This window comes from Galeopterus variegatus, unplaced genomic scaffold (genome assembly GCF_000696425.1).
Source record: "Galeopterus variegatus unplaced genomic scaffold, G_variegatus-3.0.2 Scaffold1993, whole genome shotgun sequence".
NCBI classification, from domain to species: domain Eukaryota; kingdom Metazoa; phylum Chordata; class Mammalia; order Dermoptera; family Cynocephalidae; genus Galeopterus; species Galeopterus variegatus.
In genome coordinates, this window is record NW_007728104.1 from 291,256 (window position 1) to 299,569 (window position 8,314).

Here is an 8,314-nt window from a genome sequence, read left to right on the forward strand (position 1 = left end):
CCAGTTATACCTTGTATCAGGTGTAACCTTGGGAAAATTGCTTAATTTCTCTCAGTTTCTTAATTTTCTCACTTTCTTTTTCTGTAAAATGAGTTATGGTACCTCTCTCAGCAGGTGCCTGTGAGGACTAAATGGGGCCCAGCTCACAGTAAACACTAAGTGTTAGCTGTTATCATACACTTTTGTGCATATAGATCAAGAGAAGACTGGGGACCAGGTAGAACACTTGCTACATTTCTAAAATAGAAATCCCCACTATCTGATCTCTTTCATCTAATTTCATTACTTGCTTCTAACAGCATTGTGTGGAGAACATTCTGATTAATTAAAAATCATGGTTATGAGAATACCCATTAATGGAGATTTCCTACATAATTATGCACACTAAGAGCATGCACTATGTGAGTAGATGTATGCGAGGGCAGACCCAACTTTGTAGGGAAGGAAACTTATGTAATGTGGGGGCCCTCTTGATGAAAAGGAACACAGAACCACAAGTGCAGATGTGGGTAAAAAAATAAATATGTACTTAAAACGAGAAGAGAAAGCACAGCAAAGCACCTATTCTCGCTGGTCATGGAAGGCGGAGGAAATGCAGATTGCAGCGGCCAGCCTGTGCATGTGGCCGCGCTGTGTGGGTCAGGAGCAGCAGCTGCAGACGTGGGCTTGACAGCGTGGGCAACCTGATTGACATCTCTCTCCTGGACCGGGGGTCAATGAAGTTAGAGCCATTCATCCACAAAGGAGATGGATTACATATAAATTAAAGCAATTTAATTTGTTTTCTTTACTCTTTATAAGACTCAGAGATAAAGAAATTTACAGATACATCTAAACCTACATCTAATTTGGGATCAGGAAAATACAGCACTGTGTTTCCTTTTAAGTTCTTGGCCTTCACCCAGAATAAGTGTTCTTCAGATCCGAGGTCTTATCTGGGTGGAGAAGGGAGCCTGGAAGTGTGGGCTGGGGGCTTCAGGCCAAGATGGTGGTGCCACCACTGTGGATCTTCTCCTTCTACCCCTCTCTCTCATGTGCTTGAGTTTTCAAGTGCTGTGTGGCTTAGAGAGAAAGTATGTGTTTAAGAATATGCATGATGACAAAAACGACAAGGAGTGGGTAAGTGTGTGAAATGATGGATATGTTAACTTACTTCACTGTAGTGTTCTTTTTGAAACAACCCTTATGTATCCCATAACAGCATGTTGTATACCTTGAATATACATGATAGGATTCATTTTTAAAAAAAGAATGTGTGGTGAGACCTGACCACTTTGGCTTCTCAGTGCTGTCTGGGCAGCTTTGGAAGGGCTAAAGGTATTCTTTCTAGAAAGTATTGTCTTGCACAAGGAACTATGGAAGAGACAAAGCCTATCTGTATCTCCCTCCCAATTCTTTTTCTCTCTGTCCTCTTCACCTATTCCCTTCCTCCCCCTATTCCAGAAGCCTGCACATACCAAGTTAAGAAACCACTCACTAACTGGGATTTCTGAAAGACCTCAAAGCATGAATTTCTTAATGGGACATTCAACGTGGGGGCTGCAGAGATAGTAAGCTTCTGAACACTTGCCAAATGACTCAGAGGCCATGCCTGCCCACTCAGCTTATTCACAAGGCCCCACTGCCATTGGAGATAAGCTGACCCCTATATTGAGCAGTGCAGCTGGGCCAGTTCTGCCAGGCCCACGCCAGCCTTTCCGCACCTCCTCCTCAGCCAGAAGCTGCGGTGCATGGGGGAACGTTGTGGATTCCAGCGTGGGATATCACAGAACTAATGCTTCCTGATGCCCAGCTTCATCTAAATGGGTTGGAGAGGTGCAGAAAGGTAGGACCAGAGCTGGCATCAGCTCCTGATGATGAATGAGACCTGAGTCAGAGTTCTGTCTTGTTGACAAATACATGTAGTGGCCATTTATTCAAGTATTCACTGGACGAACAATTCTTAACGCATGCCAGGCACTTCACTGGTACAAAGACATGAAGAAGTTCACAAGTTTATTTATAGAAACATATGAGTATATCAGAAATAACACAGAATAATGTGATAAATACTGTAATGGAAGACAAATAGAACTTTGGGAAAACCAAGAAATAAGAATGATTAAGTGTGTGTGTGTGTTTGTGTGTGTGTCTTCATCCAAACCACAGAAATGTGATGTGATTTTTTTCATACTAACCTAAGGACCCAAGTGTCTCCTGCCAGTACAGCCCTTTCCCAGTAAGAACTACCTTCCCTCTCTGACTTTCCCGTCAGAGTCACCTCTCCTAGTGCATTCTGAGTGAAAGGGGAACATCTCACATCTGTTCCTGAGACAAGGTGGCCCATGCTCCAGCTTTCTCTCTGCAGACCTATCCCTGCTTCCCCACACACTGGACAGTGTCTCATGTCCACTTTTCTCCAAAGAAAAGAAAAAAAAGCTTGCCAAATGACTCAGAGGCCATGCCTGCCCACTCAGCCTATTCACAAGACCCCGCTGCCCTTGGAGATAAGCTTGAGCTTGGATATTGTTTGAATGGCTTCTATGGATTTTTTTCCCTCCTGTTCTGAGAGATCATTCTAACCCATTTGAAGGGCTGTGATTTCAACGCCAATTAAGCTCCCCTATCATGGTTAAGCATCTACCCCATCCACCCCTTGCTTTATTACTGATGAGAGTCCCCTTCCCCAGCACTTGGGAAGAAGGGGTTCTCCTCTGAGGCCACCATTGGGTTCTGGCGCATTAGTGCCCTGGCTGCCTGCCCAGCCAGCATGACACCGCACAATGGTAGGGACGCTCGTGGTGGTTACCATCTGGGCTGCAACTCACCATGTGGGACAGAAGGATGAGGCGGAACAGCCATGAGCAGAATGAGAGCCACATCCATGGAATCTCAGTGTGTGTCAAACATGTCCTCCTAGGAAAAGGGGACAGGGAGATGTTGAGAGTAATGTTGTTGCTACAAGCTTTAAGAATCCAGAGGGAAATCTTCTGTGGAGAAATAAGAGTAGAGAAAGACGCCTCAGCCAGCATGAGGCAGTGAAGGCAAAGTTTTGAAACCCACAGGCAGCAAACAACTTCCAACTCAATGCCATCAGCCCTGGCTTCCAGCCCTCCCTGGTCTTCCTCTTTCCTGTCCTCATATCACATCTTCCATCTGTGTCACTTGTTTCGGCCTTCACACCATGCCCTGCCTTATGTTGTTTCCCAGCTCTGGTCTCAAGCGCATACACATATGTTATCTCCTCACAGCTTGAACCTAAACTCCCCGGGGTGAGACCGTGCCCAACCACTGGCAAACAGGTGCGGGAAAGCAGTTTTTAAAACCTGAATATTTACTCTAAAAGAGACTATGCAATTGAGTCATTGTATTGTACATTGAAGTCAATTAAGTAATCATTAGCAAAAAAAAAAACCCCAAAACAAAAACAAACTGGCATAATAAAAAATCATTCTCTGATTAGTTTCTTGATCCAAAAATTATTTTTAAGGTTTTTATAATAAAAAACTTTAAACACACACTGAAGTAGAGAGAATAGTATAACTAACCCCCATACAACCATCACTCAGAGTCCAGGATTTTCAAGTTTTCGCTACTCTTGCTTCATTCATCCCCTTTTTTACCCAGAGTCATTACAAAATTTTAATCATAAATCCTAGCTATGATGTTCACCCCTATAGACTTCATTATGCATCTACAAAACATCCCCAATTGTTAACAAGTAAGAACATCATTTAAAGAAAGCCGGTACTCTATCCTGTCACAAAGATTCATGCTGAGAAGTCATCTTGATTACATTCAATGTCAATTCTTACCTGGCAGTGGTAGCAAAGATTGAGAATTGTAGTCACAAGCTCAGAGCTGGCTACTCTCTGGCCTGGCTGTAAGATCTAGCCTGGAGTTCAGCTTTCTGGAGAGAGCTGCTGGATTCCACATAGCTGAGCTGTTTTAGAGGGTTGTGTGTGTGTGTGATCTTTGGGGCACTAAAGTAGGAATAGATTTCAGGTGTTTATGATGAAATTAGGGGGTCTGTAAATTTATATGGGAAAAAAGGTACATCTTAAGTTTTCACTAACCTCTAATGGGAACTTGAAATTTTTTTCAACCGTGGATATAGGAGCAAACTGCAGAAGCATTAGAGTATGTGTGAATTGTCACCAATAGAAATGCAATTATTTTAATATCACATTACATTATTGCAGATATCTTCAAATATTGTAAATATTTATCATTACTTTAAAATTATATTAATTCTTTTCCCACCTCTAGATCTGGCTGTAGAATGTCAATAAAGAATCATATACATTACTATCTCACAAATTTCTTTTTGCTTTCACAGTTCAGATGACTGTATTTCAATGTGCTGGATTTCTTTGGTAATCTCATGTATTTTATTTTACACATTTTAAAGTGGTATTCTGAAGGGCTCATGGGCTTCAGCAGACAGCTAAGGGAATCCATGGCACAAAAGGCCCAAATGGCACAAATGGCACAAAACCCCTGGGAGGGAGGAAGCCTGTTTGGAGAGGCCCAGAAAGCCTAACAGCTGGGATGCAGTGAATGATGTTTTAGGGAGAAAAGAGGATTACACCTGAACTAATCCACCCATCTCTTGTACATAATAACCAGGGACAGGAAATCAGCCCCTATAAGGAATCCCGGAAGTTGCAAGAGTCATGTGAAATCCCATCTCCAAAAGGACATTTCTCCTCATGCTGGCATATGAGTCACAAACTTTGGCCAGCTCTTCTGAAAGGATGCTCAAAGTGCTCTAGAGACAGAGTACTATAAACATGGAAGGTAGGAATAGAATTCCTCCCACCCTCGAGGCTGTGGTTCCTCCCACTGCCTTTCCAGCCACGTATCAGGCATCCTGCAAGGCTGACTGTGCAGGGACAGTTGGAGACAGCTCTCAGCTCACAGTCAGGAGCCTCGCCGGTTCCATACCTACAACAGGGACTTGCCTTCCTGAGCTTAGAAGAGGAGGCAAAGCAATTTGCCTCAACTCCCTTTTCTGGAAAATGGGAGCGATGCCACTTGTTACCTACTTCACAGAGTTGGAAGTCAATCAGTGCAGTTTATATGTTAAGTGTTAGGAATGGTTAAATCATTAAAAAGTTTCCAAGCTTTAACTAAAGGCAGAGGGTAAAAAATTAACCAGCTGCTGCTGGAATCACATAGACCCATATTCTTTTCCCACAAATTTATCAATCTTGTTTGCTTCCCACTGACAAATGTCTATTAGCATTATGCAGTGAATTGCATATAATTGCCTTATACAGTCTATAATTGCCTTATTCAGTAACCATATCTTTAAGTTTTCCAAGCCAGAAAAAGAGATCTTTTACAGTTATTTTTGCTTACTACACCCACAGCAATGTATCAGCCCTAGAATTTCAAATTCACATTTGGTGTGGCTTTTGGCAGGCCTATGTTCATAAGGATCAAACATTAAAAACAGACTGGCAATATTCACATTAGCCCCAAACTGGAAATGATCCAAATGTCCATCAACAGGAGAATGAATGAAGTAATTTGTGGTACATTCCTACAAGGGTATACTGTACAGCAATGAGAATAAATAGACTATTGCTACTGGACAGGGCACGTATCAATCTCGCAAATATAAGGTTGAGGAAAAGAAGCCAGGCAGAAAAGAGTAGCCACTGAGTGATTTCATACATGCAGAGCTCACGAATGGGCAAAGCGAGTCTGCGGTGTTAGACGTTAGAGCGGAGGTTACCTGCGTGTAGGAAGCAGTAGCTGGAGAAGACATGAGGGGGGTTATGGGGCGCTAGTAATGATTCTGTTTCTTGATCTGGATGCTTGTTTCTTGGTGTATTCATTTTGTGAAAATTTTTTGAGCAGTATACTTACAATTTGTACGCTTTTCTGTGTATATGTGTATAGTTCAACATTAAAAAAAAAAAGACATAAACAGGGTACAAAAAAATTTTTTTTAAATATACCCTTATCCAGAGTACATGTATTTTTAGAGAACTGGTGATATCTGAAGACAATATTAAGAAATCTGAAATACTTAACTGGGGCTTCTGGTCACACGAAAGAAAATAACCTGTCCTGCTACCTTTCGTCCTTGGATTATAATCCTTTTGATTGATGTATTTGTTAATCCTAAATGGCAGATGTCATAAAACCACTGAACATCTGTCCTAATGACTTTGTAAAATGACCTTAAATAAAGGGAGTTGCACTGAGGATTGCCCTACTGGAGCTGCTCCCAGGAGGCAGGGTGACGGTGTGGCTTCCGCTGTGACAGGGACCCAGCCAAGCCTGAGCACTGGGGGCTGAGTCTGCTCTTGTGCAGCTCCCCTACAGCGTGTGCAGCATGGGAGCTGCTTTCTAATTCTTCCTCTAATTGGTCAGCCCAGGAAGGGCCTTTTTCCTAATTGACAGGCCCAAAGTGGGTGCTATTTTCTAAGCATGGCTGAATAGGGCTGCTTCTGCCACTGGCAGGGCCTCCCTTTGTTCCTCACTTCCACTGCCAGGTGCCTGTAGACTGCGATCTGTCCCTCCGTCCTCTGCTGTCTCACCTACCTTCTGATTCCCTGTCCTTACTCAGGAAGCCTCTGGAACAGCTTTCCTTCTAGTAGCACTTTTCCCTCCCTCCCACCCCACACTCCAGAGCAGAGCATTAGCCTACTGCCTCATGTTTGCTCTGCTGGGATAAAAGGTGGGAGCTCTGTTTCAGAGTCATTGAAACCCAGTTTCTATTCCAATGCCTGGTGTCTAGGAGGACAGATAAATAAATATCTGTTCAGTGATGGAACTGAAAATTCTTGGTATTTCTTTCGGCACTTTTGCACTTTTGGCTTTCTTATGTGGGGATATTGATTCTGAGTATCAGTGTGGTATAGCAGAAAGGGAGTGGTGTGAGAGTCAGATAGAGCCCGTGCCAGAAGCTAGTGGCTGCTCCTTAGGCCCTGGGCAAGTTACTTACCTCCCATTTCTGTTTCCTCAACTGTAAAATGGGGCTGATACTATCTTCCTTGCAAGGGGCTGGGGAGGATCATTACATAAGCAAAAAATGTAGCTCCTAGAACACTGTTGGCACTTAGCATAGCACATTCATTCATTTACTCACTCACTCATTCAATAACATCCTATAAGCTTGGAATAGATGCCAGAAAGCAGGCTGGCTGCAGTGACACATAAAACAGGTTCCCACTCTCACTGAGTACAGAATCCTGTGGAGGATGTATTTGTAATCATTAAATGCCAAAAAAAAAAAAAAAAAAATTGTTACGGGTACTGTGATAGAAGTATATGCAGGGCTATCTACCTATCTATCTATCCATCATTTAGCTATCCAAGCATCCATTCCTCTGTCTATATATATATGTAATTCTTCTGGCAGTATCTGTGTATAATAATAAGTACTATATGTGTTTGCTATTATTATTGATTATATTGTAATTTTCTACATAGATGACTGCCTTAAAAAGTAGAACTGTAGACATATATAAAGATGTTTCCTTATGAATATTTCTGGGGCACATGATTTGGGGTGGGTTTTTAAATTTTTTCTTTAAAATTTTCTATATGGTTTGAATTCTCTAACAGCAGATATTATTTCTAAAATACATTAAAATACTGAAAGAGGTTATTGAACTAAAAGTTTGAAAAACCTAGACAAAATGGAAAAATGTTCAATGCCAAAATTGGCATAAGAAGTGGGGAACTTGACTAGACCAATAGGTTTTAAAGATTGAAGCATAATCAACAACTTCATCTCTTAAAAAATTGTAGGCCCAAATGGTTTTACCGGTAAGTTCTATAAAGCTCTTGAGGAACAATAAATTTCCATATGTATTCTTGGTTATTCCAAAAAAGATAAAGAGCAAAAGTTACAAAGCTCATTTTATGATATTAATGCAATCAGATGAACACAGTATTTTAAAAAGAAAATTATAGCTCTCCTTTCTCTTTTGCAAGTAGATGAAAAAATCTTTCAAAATATTAGATAATTGAATCCAACAGTATGTTTTAAAATAATACAGCTTGATTAATGAATGATTCATCATTAGGGATTCTGCCATAAAATTCAGAACATTAATAAATTAAATTTTTAAAAATCTCACAATTTCAATTGAAGCAAAAAAAGTATTTGATAAATTCTTTGCTTATTTATGATAAAAACTCTTAGCAAACTAAGAGTAGAAAAGAATTACTTTAATTTTCTTAAAAGGATGATGGTTAGGGCTGGCCCGGTGGCGCACTGGATAGTGCGCCGCTTGGGAAGTGCGGCGGCGCTCCCGCCCGAGGGTTCGGATCCCACATACGGACCGGTTCCCGCTCACTGGCTGAGCGAGGC